This window comes from Monodon monoceros, unplaced genomic scaffold (assembly GCF_005190385.1).
Source record: "Monodon monoceros isolate NGI ecotype Baffin Bay Population unplaced genomic scaffold, NGI_Narwhal_1 Super_Scaffold_16, whole genome shotgun sequence".
Taxonomy (NCBI): Eukaryota; Metazoa; Chordata; class Mammalia; order Artiodactyla; family Monodontidae; genus Monodon; species Monodon monoceros.
The window spans coordinates 66,446,636-66,472,099 of record NW_021703772.1 but is presented as its reverse complement, the minus strand read 5'-3'; the positions used below and the strand labels follow the sequence as shown (position 1 = coordinate 66,472,099).

Sequence of the window (25,464 nt, the reverse complement as noted above, 5' to 3'; positions counted from 1 at the left end):
TTGGCACTACTCTAATTCATGGCCCAAGACCAAATTCCATCTATCTAATGGCTCTTCAGAATCCTCCACTGGATCCTCTGGACCTGGCCAGGATACAAGGAATAAAAGAGTTTGTCAAGGATCACATGACAAGATTGAGGGGCCAGGCCTGCAAGAGATGAACATCACTCTTGCTTACTTTGTTTTGGTTATAATCACATTGTGCTATAAACTGCCAGGGAACTTAGTTGTGTGTTAAAGAAGAAAATGAAATGGTTTGGTGAACACAGAGAATTGTCTCTGCTACCCTGGAGTTTGAAAAATGTCAGAGACTCACTTCCTAAATTCAGCTCTTCGTAGTTGCATTCTCTTTTGGAAATACATAGAATGCTTCCACATGGAGCAGCAAAAAGAAATGAGACCACTTTTGCTATAATTCTCATGAGGAACTGCACATCCTTTCCATGGTGAAGGACTGTTTGGTTTAGTGGAAAGGAAACTGGTTGGGGGATGAGGTAGGTGAGAGGGCTTCTAGTTCTCTCTTGAAGTGATATCTTTGTTTAGTCATCTGTCTTTTCTGAAATGTAAATCTGAGGTATAAATTGGTTTCCTGGTCTCTAAAACAAGAGAGGTGTTTAGATATATGCCCTGGTAACAACGTCTTTTTATTTAAGAGCCAAAGTGGGTTATAGAAACCAACTATTCCTACATCAGTACAAAAATCCATTTGACAGCATTTCTGACAGATGTTCAAATTCTGTGGAACTCAGAGAAATTCCTGTCTCCAAGAAGCTCTTTCCATTGTCATATAGCTATTATTAAGTTCTCTATTATATTGACCAAAAGCATAATGGTAAAAGCAGGTAGAACTTAGAGATTTTAGTCCTTTCTCTTCACCCGAGTTACTTGTGAATCTATTGACAATTCCTCTGCATTATTCACCTTTCCATATCACCTGCCTTCTTCATAATTGTTTAAATACTATATATCATCACTAGACTCTCTCATCTGCAAGTGTTTGTTCCTCTTTTTGTCCACTCCTCTAATGACCCTGCCCACCATTCCTGGGGAACACAAAGAATCTGAGCATTTGATATCCTCTGACAGCTTTATCTTCCTCATGTATAGGTTCACTTTGTATCTCCACATTCATATCTTTTACTTTTGGTTCACCATCCTCATCTGCTCCCTTTGTTCATGATAATGTGAATTCAATCTTTGCTATAAAAATGGTTAAATATGCTGTATCTGACAATTTTGCCCCTTCATGTTCATAGCCGTATATGGAAACTTCTCCTTGTTCAGTCCCTATTCGCCTTTTATCTAAGAAGGAGAAGTGTTAAATGTCTCCAAATATGCAGACATTTTTCTCCCACATCTTCTACAGACCTCAGTGGGTGAAAAGGTAATGATCAAGATGAGAATTTCACGCCACACCTGGCAGTACAATAGGACCCTCTTGTGTACATGACCACAAAACATGGAGAAGGCTAGATGAAGTATTTGCTCTGAAAGATCCTGGTTAAATCAATATATCCTGGTCATTTCTAGGCTTTTCTAGTTACTGATGATGGGTTAATTGCTAATTTTCCGACTGTTTGTCACAATTACTGATCTTAAGAAGCCAGAGTTTCCTATAGCCTTGACTAGAACCAAAACCTTCCTTACCTAAAAATCCTCTTGACTTCTGCTCTACAGGCTGGCTTGGAAGTACTGATGACTCCAATAGGCTAAGAGGATTTTACTCCCCCAGGAAAAACTCTTTCCGTTCATGTTTTTCCAGGTAAGTGGTCCTGCTTAAGTAGTAAGATCAACTAACTGGTGAAACTCCTTTGAAGCCTGAGAACTTTCCTTTGAGATCATTTTCTTGAACGCAGCCTGTGTCACTAACTGACCCTAGCTGGTTTGAAGAACAGTTATGATATTATACCCACGCAGTTGCTGAGCATACCTGACTGGCCTATTCAAGGGCCTCTATACCCCTTCCTCCAACACTGACCTTACACTGTTTATCTCGGATTTTGGTGGTGTTGCTTGACTCCTTCAAAGGACAATTTAAACTACTACTCTGATTTTAATACTCCTTTCTACTTTAGCATCTCAGTGACTGACTACATGTCTAAAACAATGTCTGTCTTCCCAGAGAACTCTGTTTCCAGTTAATTTTTAGAACAAAGAGATACGCACTGTAGACAAATACAAGGAAAGAACGTGCTGGCTGTCTACTGGGTTTATGTGCATTATCCAATGATGCAGGATGCTGGAGGAACACTATGTGTTGCTTAGGTGGCAAAGTTGTTAATTCTGTAGCGTTTAATTTCTAGGTGTTCTTTCTATTCCTGACATCTCTTATCTTCTATGAGTCAGTGATTTGCCTGACTCAAGAAAGCACCTTCCCAGTGAAATACAATGTGATAGAGATAACTTTAGAAGTAATTGGTACATTACACTGTGATGAGCATGGGTCAAAGGAAAAGATGTGCAGTACATCTCTCATCTCCAGAATCTTACCAGAGAGTACTTATCCCCACTGTAAGGTGAACCTGGAAACACTCAGAAATTTCTCCAGACTTCATCATCTTCTGCCCACTCCATCCATAAAACAATTAGCATCTTTTAGGCCCCATCACTCTGAGTTCACTTTTCTTACTTGCCGTGCTGGAATTTTCTTATTTGACTCTGGTCCCTGTAACTTGTTGCAGTGTAGTACATTCAGTAAGGGAGAGGGCTATTTCTAGTAATTAAAGCTTCTCTTGCCTGCCCTTCCCTAGTTGAGCCTTCATGCTTTATACAGATGAGTAGCAGGGCTCTCTGCCCAACGAAGCCTGCAGAATTCTAATCATCTCTGATCTCTCCACTCTGTCCCATCATCCATCCAAGTGAGTTCTTTCTAAAATTTGTTATTGGACTTAATTAATTGTAGTTCTCTACCTTGTGTTATTTGCCCCACTGAGAGGTGAATTTGTCAGAAAATAAAACTAAGAATTTATCAAATGCAGTTTTTAATAAAAATTTTATGCTGATAATTACCTTAGTAGTAATAATAATGATAAGCTTGGGAAAAAAAGCACTGTGAAATGGCTACTATAAGAACCACAAAGAAGGATTTGGAGTTTATGGTCAGTCTTCTGCCTATCAGGGCATTTTTGTAGGCACCAAGTAACCATGCTTTGGCTTAGGGTTTGGAGAGTGTCATCATGTCTAAATGGTTCTTCATCGTGTTGGCTGAGTTTTTGCTTCAGGACAAAAGCACACCTTCTGATTAGGGAAGTCAGGACAACCTGATTATACTTTCCTTACTGTCAGCAGGGAGCCACCCACCAGAATTTATGTATTTCTAGTGTCAGTAACAGGATCATGTGAGGCTTTTAGCACATATGAAAACTTCTTGTTGTTCAGTGGATCATGGAAAGCTGCACTCTTTCAGAGAACTATCTTCTAGGAAGAGATGAGTCTTTCACAGAATTCCAGGGGTCCTGTACTTCTCTTCTTTTACCACTCTGCCCTCTTCTCCTGCTCATTAATCTCTTGATGATTTATTTTCTTTAATCACTCTTGCTTCTGTTTCTTTTCCTGTCTTTCTGTGTTAGTCCTTCCATCAATTATAAACCCATTACTGGCTCTAAAATACAGTAGTAAGGAGAAACACAGCTGAAGATTATCCTTCTTTCCCACTTCCATCTTGCTTTTTTGGCTTGCGTAACTGATGAGACCTAGAGCTGAGAACAAAAAGCACATAAATTCCAAAGGTCGCTGGAATAATTTCCTCAGGGTTTCTATCTCCTGAGTCTCAAGAAGGATTCAAATAGAACCCAAACATTGAGAATTGAGGTCTGAGTTGGAGTTCAAGAAACATCTTTTGCCAGCTGAGAGATTTTTAGCTTTATTTTCTTCATCTTTATTAGGGAAAAAAAGAAAACCTAGTTCACAGGTCTGCTGTGGTAATTTAATGAGATAATCTATGCAAAGTGCTTGGCACATAAAAAGTACTCAATAAACTTTAGCTATTGCTAAATTATTTGTAATACCCCCTTTTTCAAAAGTTTATGGCAAATATTCTATCAGATTTTGTTTATGGAAACTATACGCTTTTGCCAGCTAATTTTTATCTCCCCTTTGTTTATTCATCTATCATTTGATAACATACTAGTAAATGTCAGTTCACACAAATTGAGATTAGTGTGATAAGCTACCCTTTTCATCAGTATTAGAAGTCTTTGAACATGGTGTGAAAAAGTTTCTACCTTTTCTAGCTTGAAGGTCTGTGATGCCCTAATGATAATGCTACAAGAGAAACGTTAGATATGGAGCTCAACTTTTTAAAACTGTCCTGACTAAAACTATATAAAGTAAATTGTTTTTTTCAATAGTCTGCTTGGTTGCATTTCTTCAAAGTGGATATTTTACATGGGAAAAAGTGATGCGAGAAAAATATAAACAAATATTCTGTACAAACTAGACTCTTAGTCTTCTTAGTCTTCCTTTACTTCTTGAATTGGACAGATGTTTAAAAAAATTGAGTGAGTGAGAAGTGGTAAAGAGTGACAAAATTAAATCTTAATCAATGTCTGCAACTTAACGGACTGAAATAAGACTTACCTACTGTATTAGGGTTTTTCTGAGAAACAGAACATGTATGTGTACATATATATACGATATTATAACATATTATTAAAACAGTATATAGGAGCTACATAATATATCATATATAATACATATAATTATATAGTATAAGTATAATATATAAATATTTTATATACAATGTACTATATATTTAAATATAAAATATATAATATATAAATGTAAAAAATATTATACACACATGTAAAGCTGGAGACCCAGAAAAGCCAGTGAAGTACTTCAGTCTGAGTCCTAAGGCCTAAGAACCAAAGGAGCCAAAAGTGAAAATCTCAGTTGAGAGCAGAAAAAGATGAGAAAAGCTGTCTTAGCTCAAGCAGGGAGGCATTTTTTAAAAAGGGAGGAATTCCTTCTTCCTTCACCTTTTGTTCTATTTAGACTCTCAACAGATTGAATGTTGCCCACCCACTCTGAGGAGGACAATCTGCTCTACTGAGTCCACCAATTCAAATGCTAATTTCATCCAGAACCCTAACAGATACACCCATAAATAATGTTCAGTCTGGGCTCCTTGTGGCCAGTTAAACTGACACATAAAATTAACCTCCACACTTGTTTTATCCTGTAAAATTTAAAGTAATTTTAAAAATCAAGCCGCCAAAATAAAACTGTGGATTTTATGATTAAAGCAGTGCCAGAGAGATATATCGTTAGGAAATTATGTGTTGTTTCTTTGTTGTTGTTAGCCAAATGAACATCAACTCAAGTTGATTTAAGAATATACATGTGTATATATTCTCTCAGACAGATAGGTATAGATACACACACACACACACACACACACATACACACCATGGGAAACATTGCTTATATTTTTACAACTTATTTTTAAGTAGCTAAAACTATTCTAGATGAGAATAAACATTTTTTAATAAAAAATAAAGTTATAATAGTCTTTTCAAAGTCAGTTCAAGGTCTCCTTCAAAGTCTGGGAAAGCATGCTAACATGAAATGAGTTGTTCAATGATACTTTAGCAAGATTTTTTTCAGAACTTATGGAAAATAATTCAAAAGCTTAGTGGTCTAATTTCAACATTTATGTAATTAACTCAATTTTTTTATTGAATACCCACTATATTTCCAACTTTCTGTTTAGATCCTGGATGATAGTTTAATCAAAGAACATGCTATTTACCTCATTGATTTCACACTCTGTGACAGACATATTCATAAGAACATAGAAATTCACACATAAATATAAATAACATTTCCTGATGTATTAATAAAAATGCATATTCTGTGTCTAAGATATTCATTCATTATTTGGGCAGCTTTTATGTTCCAAGTACTGTTTTATGAACCAGGTTTATAGCAGTGAATGAAACAAACATCTCTGCCTTCATGGAGTTTACATTTTCCATAGAAGAGGCAACAGTAAACAAAATGTATAATATGTCAGCTGCAGGGAAAAATAAAAACAGAAGAAGGGTTAGGGTGTACTGTTAGGGGTCAGGGCTAGCCTCACTGAGGAAGTGGCTCTGAGTCATGACCCAGAATGAGAGAGAGTGAGCTATGAGGAGCCCATGTAAGAGTATTCCAGGCAAGGAGATCAAAAGATGGGAATTTCCTGAAGGAGAATTGCTGCCATGTTTAACTGCAACAAAACCAGAAAGGTTGGAGTAGAGTGAGTGAAGGCAAGGATAACTAGAAAATAAATCAGAGTAGTAAAGAGGCCCATTAGACTGTCCTTGGCTTTAATCTGAGGGAGAATGGTGGCCACTGGAAAATTTTGAGAAGAATACATTGTACGACTTACAGTTTAGTAGGATTACTCTAGTTTCTGTGTTAAGAAGAGATTGTAGCAAAGGCAAAAGAAGAGGTAGAGAAAGAAATAAGTTAAGAAGAATTGCATAAATACAAAATAGAAATGATGCTAGCTTATGTCAAGATAAACTAGTGAAGTAGTGAATTAGATTCTGGATACATTTTGAAGTTAACAGTACTCACAAACTGATAACGTGGAATATGAAAGTAAGAGTCAAAGGTGACATAAAGTTTTGGTCTAAGTAATTGAAAAGATGGAATTGCTATTAACTGGAGATGGAGAAGCTCATTTTTGACATGTTAAGTTAAAAGGGCATGAAAATGATGAATGGCATTTGAATATACTAAGTCTGGAGTTCAGGAGCCAAGCTAGAACAATAATTTGGGAGTTGTCGGAGATTGTTTTCTGGAGCCTGTCAATGTTCAGAGCTAGGAAAATGGAGGGAAAATCAGCAAAGGACAAAGAGAAGAAGCAGCCATATATAGATGAACTACATTATAGGATGCTGCCAAGCAAAAGCAAGGGGAGAAAGTATTTCAAGAAGAAGGAAGTAAGCAAATGTTTCAAATGCTTTTTAATACTATAATTGCAAATGCACCGTTGGATTGAACATGAAGAAATTGGATCTAATGCAAACAAACATTTAGTTAGTTCATCGTTGTTTTGGTTTGGCTGATCCTGGCTAGACTCAATTGATCTTAGGCTGGATTTGCTAATTCACTTGCATCAGCTGCCAGGTCAGCTTGGGACTAGCTGTTCTTAGAAATTCACAACTGGGAAACTGTCTCTGCTCCATGTGGTCTCACGTCCTCCACTAGGCAGGTGCAGACTTGTTCATATGGTGGTCAGAGAGGGCGCCAAGAGAGGAAGCAGAAGTATGAAAGAAATTTCGAAGATTACACTAGAACAATGTCACTTTCATTACATTTTATTGCCAAATCATGAGATCAGCTCAGATAAAAGAAAAAATTTTGGAGATTAATCCTTTGTCAGTTGCAAATATTTTCTCCCATTCTGAGGGTTGTCTTTTCATCTTGTTTATGGTTTCCTTTGCTCTGCAAAAGCTTTTAACTTTCATTAGGTCCCATTTGTTTATTTTTGTTTTTATTTCCATTTCTCTAGGAGGTGGGTCAAAAAGGATCTTGCTGTGATTTATGTCATAGAGTGTTCTGCCTATGTTTTCAGCTAAGAGTTTGATAGTGTCTGGCCTTACATTTAGGTCTTTAATCCATTTTGAGTTTATTTTTGTGTATGGTGTTAGGGAGTGTTCTAATTTCATACTTTTACATGTACCTGTCCAGTTTTCCCAGCACCACTTATTGAAGAGGCTGTCTTTTCTCCACTGTATATTCTTGCCTCCTTTATCAAAGATAAGGTGACCATATATGCGTGGGTTTATCTCTGGGCTTTCTATCCTGTTCCATTGATCTATCTTTCTGTTTTTGTGCAAGTACCATACTGCCTTGATTACTGTAGCTTTGTAGTATAGTCTGAAGTCAGGGAGCCTGATTCCTCCATCTCCGTTTTTCTTTCTCAAGATCGCTTTGGCTGTTCGAGGTCTTTTGTGTTTCCATATAAATTGTGAAATTTTTTGTTCTAGTTCTGTGAAAAATGCCAGTGGTAGTTTGATAGAGATTGCACTCAATCTGTAGATTGCTTTGGGTAGTAGAGTCATTTTCACAATGTCGATTCTTCCAATCTAAGAACATGGTATGTCTCTCTATCTATTTGTATCACCTTTAATTTCTTTCGTCAGTGTCTTATAATTTTCTGCATACAGGTCTTTTGTCTCAGGTAGGTTTATTCCTAGATATTTTATTCTTTTTGTTGCAATGGTAAATGGAAGTGTTTCCTTAATTTCACTTTCAGATTTTTCATCATTAGTGTATAGGAATCCAAAAATGGGCAGAAGACCTAAATAGACATTTCTCCAAAGACAATATACAGATTGCCAACAAACACATGAAAGAATGCTCAACATCATTAATCATTAGAGAAATGCAAATCAAAACTACAATGAGATATCTCATACCGGTCAGAATGGCCATCATCAAAAAATCTACAAGCAATAAATGCTGGAGAGGGTGTGGAGAAAAGGGAACCCTCTTGCACTGTTGGTGGTAATGTAAATTGATACAGCCACTATGGAGAAAGTATGGAGTTCCTTAAAAAACTAAAACTAGAACTACCATATGACCCAGCAATCCCACTACTGGGCATATACCCTGAGAAAACCATAATTCAAAAAGAGTCATGTACCACAATGTTCATTGCAGCTCTGTTTACAATAGCCAGGACATGGAAGCAACCTAAGTGTCCATCAACAGATGAATGGATAAAGAAGATGTGACACATATATACAATGGAATATTACTCATCCATAAAAAGAAACGAAATTGAGTTATTTGTAGTGAGATTGATGGACCTGGAGTCTGTCATATGGAGTGAAGTAAGTCAGAAAGAGAGAAACAAATACTGTATGCTGACACATATATATGGAATCTAAGAGAAAAAAAAAAAAGGTCATGAAGCACCTAGGGGCAAGATGGGAATAAAGACACAGACCTACTAAAGAATGGACTTGAGGATATGGGGAGGGAGAAGGGTAAGCTGGGACAAAGTGAGAGAGTGGCATGGACATATATACACTACCAAATGTAAAATAGATAGCTAGTGGGAAGCAGCCGCATAACACAGGGAGATCAGCTTGGTGCTTTGTGACCACCTAGAGAGGTGGGATAGGGAGGGTGGGAGGGAGGGAGATGCAAGAGGGAAGAGATATGGGAACATATGTATATGTATTACTGATTCACTTTGTTATAAAGCAGAAACTAACACACCATTGTAAAACAATTATACTCCAATAAAGATGTTAAAAAAAAAAGATGAAAAAATAGTCTCCATCTCTTAATGGTACTCACATTGCAAAAGACATGAACATGAGGAGGAGAAAAGGATTGTGACAATATTTACAATTTGCCACAGTGACTTTTACAGAGCACACTAAAAATGAAGAATGCAAATATATTTTATAATTTTTTAAGGTATCACTTATTAATATTGGACTCCTAGTTTTGTGATTAGTCAAACCTGAAATTTTATGCTGGAAAGGAATACATGAAAAAAAACTTTTAAGTAATTACCTATTTGCCGAGATAAATTAATTTTATGTCCCATAATCTCATAGTCCTCACACTGGGGGTATTGTGTCCCCAGGAGCATGTGGTGGCATGCCTGGAGATCCATAAAATCCCAAGATAAGTTAGGCACATCTTCCTAAAGGGTAAAATTTACATTCAAAATAATGGGATAATAATTAATGTTTTAAGAAAAGTGTTTAAATGTTACATAAATTATTATAAAGTTTCCATGATTTTAAAGATAAAGTGAAGCTTCAGTGGTATTTCATGTTTGTGACATCTCAGATTCTAATCTTATGAGTTCAATCTTTTTTGACCATTAGGAGTGCTTTGCTGAAAAATTTAAGAGAAATTATCATAACTTATGTGCCCTGAGGGATTATAACAGTATCCTGTTTTTGCAGGAAACTTATGAGAGGGAATAGTTTGAGTGTACATATTTAAATAATTTGATCTGCCAAGTCACTTTAATTTTTTAGTTGTGCAACGTTATTATGTATTTTTAAAATAATACAAATATATCTTAATGATATTATAGAAATAGAAGTAAGGTAAAATTTAGAGAACTAGGTTTGTTCTTCTGACTTGCTTATTAATTAACTCTGAGCGAATTACTGAAGAGTAGACTTAAGTAACTTCATCTATTCAATGTGGGAACTTATGCTGGAACAATCTGCATAATATTAACATCATCAAGAATAAAATAAAATATTATGTGGAGGATCCAAGGAAAGTGTGACTTATAATCATATTTTTATTGAATAGATTCATCTGCATTATGGCTTCTGGTCAATATGTATACTATATATTCTGTGGATAAAATATTACTTAGACATTTGTATCTTAGATACTGTCACTTATTCTGAATTATATAGTACTGTTAAAAATAAAATTTATGTGAAATATTACAAAGACAACATTTCAGACCAGTTTAAGACCTAGAACCTTTGAGTTCCGAAAGTGATTTTCAGCACCTCGGACAGCGTCACAGTGTTTCTGCGTGGCAGCGAGTGAAAGGCTTCGGAATATCAGACTAGTAGGGAGAACTTTAGTTCATACATATGTCTTCAAATTTAAATGGTATTGTGAAAATGTTGAAAAGGACAATCTATATGTTTATTTCAAAATTTAACAATTAACCAGGACTTCACAATTAACCATAGAAAAAAATAAACGAATACATACCGAGCACATAATATGCTCAGTATAACTGATGTCATTTACTAAATGCATTCTTATAATAATTTAATTTTTCTCTTATCCTTCTAATAAGATATAACTACACACTATAGGGTACTACAATTATCAAATTTCATGTAGCATGTAATTTGATATTTGTATATTTTGAAATACCTTAAAAAGCTTGAGTCAACTAAAGATCTTCTAGTTTGCCTTTTATTAATTTCATTGTCCTGCGTTAACTTCAATCCTTTAACACCCCCAAATAACATTAATAACAACAACATAATGCCGAATTTCTCTAGTAGCAAAAACCTATATATCTCCACAAAGTGGTGTTCAAGAAATATAAATTTGACATCCAAAATTATTTTGTAGGAGATATATATTATTTTTGCAGATGGCAAATAAAGTTAAATAAGTTTTTAGGTAAGCAGTAAATTTTTAATAATGCTATGACAAGGTTCCATTTAATTTAAATACAATGTAAGTAAATTGAAGTAAATCCCAAAGTAGGACTACAAATTAAAAAAAAACATACGCTAATCCTTCTGAAATGTTTACTTTACAATTAATTAAGGTAGTTGATTTCAAATACAGTGAAATTATGGGCTATAACCACATCAAACTTACTAGATGTGGCATTGCCAAGGGATCATTAATGAAAATGATTCCACTTTTGGCCAGGAGATGGAGCTGTCATGTAAGATGCTGCCTTATATTTATTTATTTATTTTTTAAATTTAGCATGCTGCTTTCTAACAGACAGTGGGTACCATTGAGTATGTGTCAGAACAGAAAGCTAAGGCAGAAACAGAGAGGATGCTGCGGTCGTTCTTTCTTGTTTTTTCTCCTTCAGTGAGGATGGAACACGTGAGATTTTACTTTCTGCTCTAGTGGGAATTCTGAATAACTGTGTTGGAGAATATTGTATTTAACACATACGTGGATTCTGATCTATGATTTACAATTTCCTTTATTTCAGGTAAGCCAACATGACTCTATCTTTGACCTTTCAATGAATTGTTATTTATGTTAATGATGACATTTAAAATGTGTGCTTTGTGAGCTTAGATTTGGATCTAAGAGATTAAAAAGCTGTAATTCTGGCTGTTCTGCATCTTTAAATCTTCTTAGACTGAAATGAGCTCTGACTCTGACATGCTGTATTTTAATATTTCTTTGGCTTTCTGGCCTTTAGTGTCTATCTGTGGCCATATTTGTATACCTTTTGAAGGTAAAGCTTTCAAAGTGAAGGATAGATCTTCCTTTCACAAGGCAAACACTGCTCCTTAATGGGGTGAACAAATTGTAGAAATGTAATGAAGCAGATTAACATGGCAGTTCCTTTGCCAAAGCCCAGGGCTGAGCCTTCTGATAGCAGCCTCCGAGGCACGCCAACATCTTGAGCCCAAAGGCCTTCTGAACAATTCCTGCCAGTAATGATGGTACAGATTATTTATGCTTTTTTCCCTTTTAGGAAAAATATGTAAGTCATTTCTCCCACATGAGTGGAAGATTTATGTAATGTGCTTAGTAGACTTGGAATGATGGTACAGACCCTGCCCCCTCCCTCCAGTATGGATGTGAGGAGTAAACTGAAAACAAAGTAATTGCTGAGAAAATGAATTTTTCTTAGATTGTGGTGGATTTGTGATGATAGGACTGTGGCCATTTAAAATAGTTGATGTTGTATGAGATGCTCACATTTAAAATTATTTTTCATCATGTGACATTAGCTGTGCTAAAGAGTGGAATGACTCAGGAGCTGGAAATTGCATGCAACCGCCTTGCTTTTCTGCTGCTTCTCATGCTTTCCCCTAAATTCTCTTTTTATTATTATAAAATTAACAGGAAGAAAGCAATATAGAAATCCTGTATTTAAAAGTCCCAACTGTCATTTAGATGAATTTATAATGAAATTTAAAAATATTTAAAAATTATTTTGGTAAGATTGTTTTTAAATATCTCATTCCTTCCTCTTTCGAAAGAGCAGTGTGTCTGTATGGATGTGTGTGGTGCCGGTGGTGGAGGTGGCAGGTGGAGGGTGCAGAAGGATGTTTCTATCTTACTCATCATTTTTTCTGTAAACTGGTAGTTGTGCTGTGTCAGAGGTTGTGAAAGCTATGGAGAATGATTTTACAGAATGGTTCAAACCACCGAGAAAAAAAATTCATTCTTTGACATTTGGAATCTATAAAGAGATTTAAGTTCCATACGATTCTATATACATGAAAAAATTTTAGGAATACAGATTATTAGCATTTATCTATCTCATTATTTAACTAAAAACACTTATGGCCGAGAGATTAAGTGGAATTCCCAGAGCCACATAACTAGAATCATAGGCAAGACTAGAACACTGATTGGCAGACAGTGTTCAATCTTTCATAGCAGTAACACAATTTACCTCTAGTGTGAACATATCCAAATGGCATATACCAGGTGTGCTGATATTGACTGTGTGTGTGTGTGTGTGTGTGTGTGTGTGTGTGTGTGTGTGTCTGGGCAAATTTTGTGCTCAATGGTATATTATATACAGTGTTCAATTTTCTCAGGGCTCTTGACAAGGCATCCAAGAAAACTAAAACAACAACTATGGAGATTCTCTGTTTCTTAGTATTCTTCTTTCCCCATTCAATGAGGTATATTATTCTACTCTATGCCCATGAATGATATGGGTGGTCACATACTAGCTCCCGACTCTATTCCTCCTACCTAATAGAACAGACTATAAGTATAGTCGACCGACCCCTACAAGAACATCCTCTCATGCCCTCGCCTTCCTTTTTTTTTTTAACCTCCTGTGCACAGGCTGCACCCTACTTCTTCAATATCTTGAGGGGAAAAAAGGAGATTAAAATATGTCACTTTTACATACAATATTTACAGAATACCACAGACCTGCCAAGAACTGTCCATGGTACAGATTGAGATATAAACAAAGGTACATAGTTTATCTCATGGAGTTTAACATGGAAATGTGCATGTACAGATAGTACTATAGCTCAAAATATTATAAACATCAGAATGAAAATGAAGAAGGGTGGGAAAGTGAATGGGACAGGTATATGAGCACCTGTCTGGTGCCAGGCACTGTGTACATCCTTAGATTCAGAATAAGCCAACAGTCACAATTTCTGTCCATGAGGAACTTAGAGCCCAGAGAAAATGATGTTAAGGGGATATGATAGTTAAATTATATCTTTAAGAGTGAGTTGGGTATAATTTAATAAAAATATAAAGTTGTTCTTTCCAGGCACAAAGGGGAGGGAGGCAAATACAAAGAAATAGTGAACTGTTGGACATTATATAGGTAAATTATAAAGAATGGTAAATAATCCAATCTGTTGAAGCGTGAGGGTGTTGTATTTTTTTCCCTTGGAACAGTAAAAGTAAGGATAATGAATCTGGCTTTTGATGTTATGCTTTTACATACTAACACATACTCTCACATAGAGATGTTCTGGAAGAAGGTGAAAATTTTACATCCAAGTATCAGATTAGAAGGTAAAGCTGAATATATGGATGTATGAAGCTCTGGCAAGAATTAGGTCACACATAAATGAACATCAATAGGGAATAAAAGTGGAGTGAAGATGACTGGGATATAACTTTACGAGTAGGTGGAGTAAAACAAGTTTAGAGAGAATATTAATTGTAAAAAAATAATGGGATAAATTAGAGTAATAACAGTGTCATAGGAGACAAAGCAGTTAAACTGACTACCAATAGCAAACCCATAAAGTGATTAATAAGAGAATAAGGTAGGAGCTGATGGACTTTGTTATTATTAGGTCATGGATGGATTTTAAAAGAAGAGGTTTAGTAGATTTGCATAGACATGGGCTTGGACAGAGGACTAAATGGGAAACAGAAAGCTGAAGAGTGATTTTAGATTTTAAGACATTTATCAGTGAAAGGAAATAAAGATAACATTTTTTAATCTTGAGGGGTAAAGTTCGATTTTAGTTAGGGTTAGAGAAGCCCCTTCACAGAGTAAGGATATAAAGTCAGTAGAGAGAAAGTGAAGAAAAAAGAAACAAAAAAATAAATAAAATTCCTACAGGAGACAAGACAGGGAAGGTTCAAGAATGTTTTTTTCTTTGAGACCGGAAGAAGGGGTAGGAGATGATATAAAGGAAAGCTAATATAGCTCACTTTAGATGCCCTGTTCTTGGAAATTAAATCCTTGTCTGTAGGATAAAATATCTCTTCTATTTAAATCAGTTGGTTCCTCAGAAAAGGCTATTTGTGTGGCATATGGACTTTCTGGAAGAAATAATTAATCCTCAGTATCAAAACACTTTCCATCAGAGAATATTTTAGTCACATTAATTCTTGATTTGGCAACTAATAACATTGTTTCACAGTAAGCTTATTGTACCCGCTTCAGTTATCTGTTTCTTAGTCGGAATGACCTGTTTAAAAACAGGTTCTGGGCTTCCTGGTGGCGCCTGGTTGAGAGTCCGCCTGCCCATGCAGGGGACACGGGTTCGTGCCCCGGTCCGGGCGGATCCCACATGCCGCGGAGCAGCTGGGCCCGTGAGCCATGGCCGCTGAGCCTGCGTGTCCGGAGCCTGTGCTCCGCAACGGGAGAAGCCACAACAGTGAGAGGCCTGCGTACCGCAAAAACAAAAAGAAAACAAACAAAAAAAACAAACAAGAAACAACAGCTTTTATTTTGAACATGCATAAGATTAGACCAACACATATCTATTATATGTATCTAGTTAGTTTGATTAGTAAGGGCTGGTTTGCCAGCATCTGCATTAAATATTCAAACTCTTGCCTTTTCCTTCCTCCATCTCATAAGTACTCTCACAAGGGTGTGTGTAAAGAGAAAAGAAAGTCAATTTAATTACGTGTCCTTCCCTTAGGACGAACTAACCTCCTTTATAAAGAAGTTCTTTCTTTCTCCCTTTCTATTGACAGTTCCAGAATCCTCTCACATCTTTCCTAGAGCCCATCTCTTCTAGGCATTCCATTGCAATCACATGCCATGGGACAGGAATGTGAAGCCTTGAAGAAGGCACAGGCATGATGAAGAATCCCATCCTTCACACCTTAGCCTCTGAAAGAGCTGCTTTCTCAGGTCAGATTAATTCAGTTCAGTTTAGAATTGCTTGGGTAGAATATTACTTCCTTGTTTTAAGACCTGACTCTATTGAGTTATTTGGTGAGCCTGACAGGCCATAGTGAGAACAGAAACAGACATTTAGGTGGCAGTACAGACACAGATGACTTACCTTCCCTCAGGGCTGACCTTGGGCAACACTGTAAAGCAGATTTCACCCCTGCCCCTCCCGTGTTCTTTTCTTCCCTCCTGTCTTCTTCTTTCAGGGGTCACCTTTAGATATGTTCCTAACTACCTCATTCAGCTTCTAAGCTTTATAAATGAGAGTATCATTGTCTAGCCTCAAATTTGCAATTATTAAAATATTAAGACAGAATTAAATTTTATTTGTGTTTGCTTTTATTCTTTTGTTACTAAAAAAAGTGGGGTTACTATTGCCAGCTGTGGAACTCTTAACCCTTATGCATTTCAGAACTTGATGTTTATTTGTCTCCATATTTTCTTGACCAGCAGCATGGGCAGTTTGGGGGGCACAGATGGGACAATTGGTGATTTGAAATGGGAACCCTAATTCAAGTTCAATTCCATTAACACCCATTGTCATGGACAATGCTTGGCAGTAGAGGTTCTGAGGAAAGTGCTAACTATGCAGCAGCAAACCTAGTGTAACCAAACTCAGGTTGGGCTGCTTGTCGCTGAAGAATCCAATACTGAGAGACAAGTATTGGGTAAAATGAAAGATAACTATTGAGGAAACCTTCAATCCTGGGGAGAAGGTGGACTTTTGTCTAAGAAAACCGATTCCCCAACTCCCCAGGTTTTGTTCAGAGATTATATAGGGAAAAGAGGAAAGGGTTACCTCCTGGGAAGGGGGTAATCTCTTATTTTTAGAGATGATTGTCTTGATCATGTGGTTCCAAGTAGCCATCATGTCTTCCTTGTGATCTGAGCCACAAATTTCTGGTCAGCTAGTCCTTCTGGTTCCAACCGGTCTGGGGTCTATGGGGTTGTGGTCAGCAAACAGTCAACTTCTTCCACCTGGTGGGGTTTTCAGTATCTGCAAAACAGCTCAAAGGACATGGCTCGGAATATTATCTCTAGCCCTTGAGGAAGAACTAAAGGTCCTTCCTTGACTTTGTTTAATGGCTAAACTGATATTATTTTGTCTTGCTTGACAGTTTTCCTTTCTTTCTGCATTTTCTTACTTCTCTGATTAAATTTATTTTTGGCTGAAGTTTTTCTACAGACAAGAGGCAGGTGTAAGACATCATAAGGGGTGGTGGTAGTCTGTCCCGGGAAGGCCCCATAGGATCCTGCACAGTTACACTAGGTCATCACTTCTCAACTCAGTGTACTTTCAAGGGATTGAATTCTATCTTTTGTTTGTTGTTAATTCCCTTTGAAAAATACTTATTTTATAATGTTGTAATTTTATAATAAGTCATAGGAAACACAAGGCAGGTCTTAGAATAATATTTTTCAGATTTCTGTTCTAAGCAAACATGCTAAAAGGTACACATCAAGATCTTCTAAAATTTCTATTGAAAAAAACTTTTCTAACAAAGTTCACAAATACTTTTAATATCAACTTCATATCACTTTCAGATGCTTCCAATAGAAAAAAAAAAAGAAAAACCCACTACTTTTCCTATTTGTATCACCTTTTGCTCTATAAATTATTAATGCAATTTGCTCAGTGTGCTTTAAATACTGATGATGGTTACAAACAAGCTTATTTCAAAGGGAAACCAATTTGGAAAATAATTCAAGTGATTTTAATATAAATTTTGTATTTTAAAATACTGTGGATTTGGATTTTGCTGGTACCTACTTCACGTCTTATGTCTAGAATACAAGTTTAACATGATTTTCTCTAATGTTTAAATATAACAAAGTAAGATATATGAAAAAAATTATTTGCTATGTTGGGAAAAGTTCTTGCTTTAGGATTCAAAAAAGAAGAAAGGTCATCATTCCAATGAAGGCAACTAAGCTTTTTTTTTTTTTTTTTGCGTTACGCTGGCCCCTCACTGTTGTGGCCTCTCCCGTTGCGGAGCACAGGCTCCAGACGCGCAGGCTCAGCGGCCATGGCTCACGGGCCCAGCTGCTCCGCGGCATGTGGGATCCTCCCAGACCGGGGCACGAACTCGTGTCCCCTGCATCGGCAGGCGGAGTCTCAACCACTGCGCCACCAGGGAAGCCTGGCAACTAAGCTTTTAATCATCAAAATGTAATTTCATATTATACTGATTTTAAGAGCATTAGAATTTTATATACATTTTAATGGTAATGATGAATACCGTTAGCTATATAGTAGTGCCTACCGAAATATTATTTCTATGTAGGAAAAGATGGCCTGCATCAACAACATGAAGTGAAATCATATTAAAACTCAAAAGTAAAAGCTGTTCGCTTATCTCCCTATAATATTAACATATTAGTGTGTTCTCTGCCTTATTGCATTTGGGTTTAGAGAAATTTGAGTGGGTGGAAGCAGAGGTGGAGGTGACTTTGCAAATCAAAAGTACAAATTTTTCCTGGTGATATTACATTAAACTGTAAACTAGGACTGTATCACAAATGATTAACAATTCCATAGCAATGGATATTTAGGGTTATTACCACTTTTTTTTTTTTACTATTATAAAGAATGCTGCCCTGAACATCTGGATATATTTGTCTTTATCTACACATGAGTTTGTGTAGGTAGGTCAAACATCCTGTTTGACATTTCCACCCCTTTGATCATATTGGGTTGGCCAAAAAGTTCATTTGGTTAGTGAATACATTGTTCAATAAAGTTCTTGGTGAAAACAAAAAGTGTCTTTTATTTTTACTTAAAACCAAATGAATTTTTTGGCCAACCCAATAGTCCAGATAGTCAGTAGTCCACATTTCCACCACAAACATTGTAATAGCTGTAATCTACTTTCTTTTACAGAAGGTAGACCCACTATAAAATTTTGAAGAAAAGTAAATAGAAAAGTTCTAGCACTAGAACAAGATGTTCCAGGCTCATGTTGTATATTCCCTGCCCTAGTCTTACAATCAGCCATATCTGTAAGGAGCACTGTTGCTTTTTATTGGAGAGTGGTGTTGGAAACCAAGATCTGGGCACTGGGTGGATTAAACCTTTTTTACACAATTAGAGTAAACTGAAAATTGGAAAAACACCAAATGTTTTATAATAGAATTGTGGAAGTGGCTTCAAATTTGCTGGGAAGTTTGGTAATTCTTTTCATCTCTCTTTGATAAAGGCAATTTCCTATAATTTATATGTCTCCAGTGAATCACCTGCTCTTTTCCAGGCAAAGATCTAGAGACTTGAGATACAATGGAGAACTACACAATACTTCTGTTATCAAATTCCAGTTGATACAGAAAATAAATTATTTTAAAATGTAAATGAACAAGGTAATTTCTGAGTAATAAATGCAATGAACACCAGTAAATAGAACAATATGAAAAAAGGACATGGTTGCAAGAGGGGAGGACAATTAGCTTTGGCTGGTTAAGGAAGGCATCAGTGAGGAGGTGGCATTTGAGTTGAAATAAATTTTCAGCCAGGAGAAGATCCAGGGCTGTGTGTTTCAAAGAGAAGGAATTGTGAGTGCAAATACCCTAAGGAAAGAGAGGCCAAACCTTATAGGAATTTGTAAATTATTATAAAGGTTTAATTATTATTTGAAGTGCAACTAGAAGCCATCAGTAGGATTTAAGTAGAAACTGACATAATCTGATTTGTGATCATTCTGGGTCTTTGTGGAGAATGGATTATAGGGAAACAGGAATGAAATTAGAGAAATCCTTAATGAGATAGTTTTCTCTCCAGGTGAGAGGCAGTGCTGGTTTAAACTAGCTGGTAGCAGTAATGATGGAGATGTATGAGCAGAGTTCACGGAATCTTGTGAATATACATAGTAAACCTGACTCTGGGTGACGGAGCTAGAGATGAAAGAGCCAGGGTTAAATTTTTCTGTGGGATTTCAGTGAGAGTGGAAGAAGCCTTCAGGGGAAATCCCCATTTCATGAGCAGTCCCAAGTCGACAAAAGACTCAAGGACTCAAACTTTTTGTTTCTTAAAACTATCGATGCAGCACTAATTGCACAGTTTCAGTTTTTGAGTGTGGTTTCAGTGAAACTTCTGCTGGACCACAGTGTCCATTTCTTCCTCCCATTAAATTTAAACTAATTTGAATTTTCCTTTGCCAGTAAGCGAACATATGCTCATTAGAGTCCATTTAGAAAACACACATGAAAAAACTGAAGGACATATATATTCCTACATTTTATACCATAAATATTTTTATTTGTTACTTGGTTAGTTCTTTTATAAACATGTGCTCATGCTGTACTCCCTTTTTAAAAAACTGCTTTTTGTTTTCTTTGTTCTTGTATGCAGTCATTTTTATGCCTGCATATTATTCTATCATATGACAACACCAAATTTTCTTTAGCAAAAATCCTGTTGTTGAGCACTTGGATTTTTTCAATATTCCATTGTGACAAATATTTCAACAAGCAGTATGTAAGCTAAAATTTTATATACATTTTTAGTGTGTTCTTATGATAAATTTTTAGATATTGAACTGCTTGATTAAATGATATGCACATTTTCAAGGTTCTATTTGTGTAATTGCCACATAGAAAATTTGTGTGATTTACATTTTCCATAAGCGTTGCATACAAATGCCAATTTCTTTGTAAGCATGCTAATACTAGGTTGAAGCATTAATTGTTTTCAAATTTGGTAGTTGAAAATATAATGCCTTTGCTAAATTGAGAGTGAAGTTAAAATTTTTGCCTGATTTTTAAAAAAATGAGACTTTGTGTCTTTCTTTTATGAATTGTTTTTGCATATCTGTCACCCAGTTTTTCTGTTTTTTTTTTTTTTTTGGCTGTACCACATGACTTGTGGGATTTTAGTTACCCAGCCAGGGATTGAACCTGGGCCCTTGGCAGTGAGAGTGCAAAGTCCTAACCACTGGACTGCCAGGGAATTCCTGTCCAGTTTGTCTTATTGTGATCATATTTACTGATTTATATGAGGATTTTTAATGTGTTTTAAATACAGCGTTTAAAAACAAATTCTCTATCATAGCAATTGTTTTCCAATTCATAGTGCCTTTTATTTATTTTTATTGGGGTATAGTTGCTTTACAATGTTGTGTTAGTTTCTGCTGTACAACGAAGTGAATCAGCTGTATACATATATCTCCTCTCTCTTGGACCTCCCTCCCACCACCACCACCCCCATCCCACCCTTCTAGGTCATCAAACAGCACCAAGCTGAGGTCCCTGCACCATACAGCAGGTTCCCACTAGCTATCTGTTTTACACATGGCAGTGTATATATGTTAGTCCCAATCTTCCAATTCATTCCCCTTTCCCCCTGTGTCCACATGTCCATTCTCTACGTCTGCATCTCTATTTGTGCTCTACCAATAGCTTCACCTGTACCGTTTATTCTAGATTAACATATATACGTTAATATATAATATTTGTTTTTCTCTTTCTGTCTTACTTCACTCTTATGACAGACTCTAGGTCCATCCACATCTCTATAAATGACCCAGTTTCATTCCTTTTTATGGCTGAGTAATATTCCATTGTATTTATGTACCACATCTTTATCCATTCATCGTCGATGGACATTTAGGTTGCTTCCATGCCCTGGCTATTGTAAATAGTGCTGCAATGAACATTGTGGTTCATGTATCATTTTGAATTATGGTTTTTCTCAGGGTATATGCCCAGTAGTGGGATTGCTGGGTCATATGGTAGTTCTATTTTTACTTTTTTAAAGGGCATCCATACTGTTCTGCATAGTGGCTGTATCAATTTACAGTCCAACCAACAGTGCAAGAGGGTTCCCTTTTCTCCACACCCTCTCCAGCACTTACTGTTTGTAGATTTTTTGATGGCCATTCTGACTGGTGTGAGGTGATACCTCATTGTAGTTTTGATTTGCATTTCTCTAATAATTAGTGATGTTGAGCATCTTTTCATGTACCTCTTGGCCATCTGTATGTCTTCTTTGGACAAATGTCTATTTAGGTCTTCTGTCCATTTTTTAATTGGGTCCTTGTTTGTTTGTTTTTGATATTGAGCTGCATGAGCTCCTTGTATATTTTGGAGATTAATCCTTTCTCAGTTGCTTCATTTGCAAATATTTTCTCCCATTCTGAGGGTTGTCTTTTTGTCTTGTTTATGGTTTTCTTTGCTGTGCAGAAGCTTTTAAGTTTCATTAGGCCCCATTTGTTTATGGTTGTTTTTATTTTCATTGCGCTATGAGGTGGATCAAAAAAGAGCTTACTGTGATTTATGTCGAAGAGTGTTCTTCCTATGTTTTCCTCTAAGAATTTTATAGTGTCCAGTCTTACATTTAGGTCTTTAATCCATTTGGAGCTTATTTTTGTGTATGGTGTTAGCGAGTGTTCTAATTTCATTCTTTTACATGTAGCTGTCCAGTTTTCCCAGCACCACTTACTGAAGAGACTGTCTTTTCTCCATTGTATATTCTTGCCTCCTTTGTCATAGATTAGGTGACCATAGATGTGTGGGTTTATCTCTGGGCTTTCTATCCTGTACCATTGATCTATATTTCTGTTTTTGTGCCAGTACCGTACTGTCTTGACTACTGCAGCTTTGTAGTATAGTCTGAAGTCAGGGAGCCTGATTCCTCCATCTCCATTTTTCTTTCTCAAGATTGCATTGGCTATTCGGGGTCTTTTGTGTTTCCATACAAATTGTGAAATTTTTTGTTCTACTTCTGTGAAAAATACCATTGGTAGTTTGATAGGGATTGCATTGAATCTGTAGATTGCTTTGGGTAGTATAATCATTTTCACAATGTTGATTCTTCTGATCAAAGAACATGGTATATCTCTCCAACTGTTTGTATCATCTTTGATTTCTTTCATCACTGTCTTATAGTTTTCTGCATACAGGTCTTTTGTCTCCTTAGGTAGGATTATTCCTAAGTATTTTATTCTTTTTGTTGCAGTGGTAAATGGGGTTGTTTCCTTAATTTCTCTTTCTGATCTTTCATTGTTAGTCTATAGGAATGCAAGAGATTTCTGTGCATTAATCTTGTATCCTGCAACTTTACCAAATTCATTGATTAGCTCTAGTAGTTTTCTGGTAGCATCTGTAGGATTCTCTATGTACAGTATCATGTCATCTGCAAACAGTGACAGTTTTACTTCTTTTCCAATTTGGATTCCTTTTATTTCTTTTTCTTCTCTGATTGCTATGGCTAGGACTTCCAAAACCATGTTGAATAATAGTAGTGAAGGTGGGCATCCTTGTTTTATTCCTGATCTTAGAGGAAATGCTTTCAGTTTTTCACCATTGAGAATGTTTGCTGTGAGTTTGTTGTATATGGCCTTTATTATGTTGAGGTAGGTTCCCTCTATGCCTACTTTCTGGAGAGTTTTTATGATAAATGGCTGTTGAATTTTGTCAAAAGCTTTTTCTGTGTCTATTGAGATGATCATATGGTTTTTCTTCTTCAATTTGTTAATATGGTATATTACATTGATTGATTTGTGTATATTGAAGAATCCTTGCATCCCTGGGATAAAGGCCACTTGATCATGGTGTATGATCCTTTTAATTTGTTGTTGGATTCTGTTTGCTAGTATTTTCTTGAGGATTTTTGCGTCTGATGGGTCTGTACTTTTCTTTTTTTGTTATTTCTTTGTCTGGTTTTGGTATCAGGGTGATGGTGGCCTCGTAGAATAAGCCTTGGAAGTGTGCCTTCCTCTGCAATTTTTTGGAAGAGTTTGAGAAGGATAGGTGTTAGTTCTTCTCTAAATGTTTGATAGAATTCACCTGTGAAGCCATCTGGTCCTGTACTCTTGTTTGTTGGAAGATTTTTCATCACAGTTTCAATTGCATTACTTGATAGTTCTGGCTATATTTTCTATTTCTTCCTGGTTCAGTCTTGGAAGGTTGTACCTTTTTAAGAATTTGTCCGTTTTTTCCAGGTTGTCCTTTTTATTGGCATGTAGCTGCTTGTAGTAGTCTCTTATGATCCTTTGTATTTCTGCAGTGCCAGTTGTAATTTCCCCTTTTTCATTTGTAATTTTATTGATTTGAATCCTTTCCCTTTTTTTCTTGATGAGTCTGGCTACAGGTTTATCAGTTTTGTTTATCTTCTCAAAGAACCAGCTTTTAGTTTCATTGATTTTTGCTATTGTATTTTTCATTTCTATTTCATTTATTTCTGCTCTGATTTTTATGATTTGCTTCCTTCTAAATTTGGATTTTGTTTGTTCTTCTTTCTCTAGTTGCTTAAGGTGTAAGTTTAGGTTATTTATTTGAGATTTTTCTTGTTTCTTGAGATACAATTGAATTGCTATAAAATTCCCTCTTTGCACTAATTTTGCTGCATCCCATAGGTTTTGGGTCATCGTGTTTTCGTTGTCATTTGTTTCTAGGTATTTTTTGATTTCCTCTTTGATTTTTTCAGTAATATTTTGGTTATTTAGTAGCGTATTGTTTAGCCTCTGTGTGTGTGTTTTTTACAGCTTTCTTCCTGTAATTGATTTCTAATCTCATAGCGTTGTGGCTGGAAAAGATGCTTGATACGATTTCAGTTTTCCTAAATTTATTGAGTCTTCATTTGTGACCCCATGTGTGATCTATAATAGAGAATATCCCGTATGTACTTGAGAAGAAAGTGTATTCTGCTGCTTTCAGGTGGAATGCCCTATAAATTAAGTCTATCTGGTGTATTGTGTCATTTAAAGCTGTGTTTCCTTATTTATTTTCTGTCTGGATGATCTGTCCACTGGTGTAAGTGGGCTGTTAAAGCCTCCCACTATTATTGTGTTACTATCAATTTCCCCTTTTATGGCTGTTAGCACTCACCTTATCTATTGAGGTGCTCCTATGTTGGGTGCATAAATATTTATAATTGTTATGTCTTCTTCTTGGATTGATCCCTTGATCATTATGTAGTGTCCCTCCTTGTCTCTTGCAACAGTCTTTATTTTAAAGTCGGGTTTATCTGATATGATTATCGCTACTCCAGCTTTCTTTTGATTTCCATTTGCATGGAATATCTTTTTCCATCCCCTCACTTTCAGTCTCTATGTGTCTCTAGGTCTGAAGTGGGTCTCTTGTAGATAGCATATATATGGGTTTTCTTTTTGTATCCTTTCAGCCAGTCTGTGCCTTTTGGTTGGAGCATTTAATCCATTTACATTTAAGGTAATTATTGATAAGTATGTTACTATTACCATTTTCTTTATTGTTTTGGGTTTGTTATTGTAGGTCTTTTCCTTCTCTTGTGTTTCCTGCCTAGAGAAGTTCATTTATCGTTTGTTGTAAAGCTGATTTGGTGGTGTTGAATTCTCTTAGCTTTTGCTTGTCTGTAAAGCTTTTGATTTCTCTATTGAATCTGAATGAAATTCTTGCTAGGTAGAGTAATCTTGGTTGTAGGTTTTCCCCTTTCATTATGTTAAATATATCCTGCCACTCGCTTCTGGCCTGTGGAGTTTCTGCTGAAAAATCAGTTGATAACCTTATGGGGATTCCCTTGTATGTTATTTTTTGCTTTTTTCTTGCTGCTTTTAATATTTTTTCTTTGAATTTATTTTTTTGTTAGTTTGATTAATATGTGTCTTTGAATGTTTCTCCTTGGGTTTATCCTGTATGGGACTCTCTGCACTTCCTGG

The 25,464-nt window shown here is 36.1% G+C and overlaps 1 protein-coding gene across 1 annotated transcript in view; it reads left to right on the top strand.

Moving 5' to 3' along the window:
• Positions 1-11,449: 11,449 nt before the first annotated feature.
• The window catches only part of SCN2A (sodium voltage-gated channel alpha subunit 2), a 149,544-nt gene continuing 135,529 nt past the window's right edge, over positions 11,450-25,464 (top strand). Inside the window, exon 1 of the mRNA XM_029224988.1 lies at positions 11,450-11,686. The gene's annotated coding sequence lies outside the window, so the exon portion shown is untranslated. The remainder of the gene's footprint in view (positions 11,687-25,464) is intronic.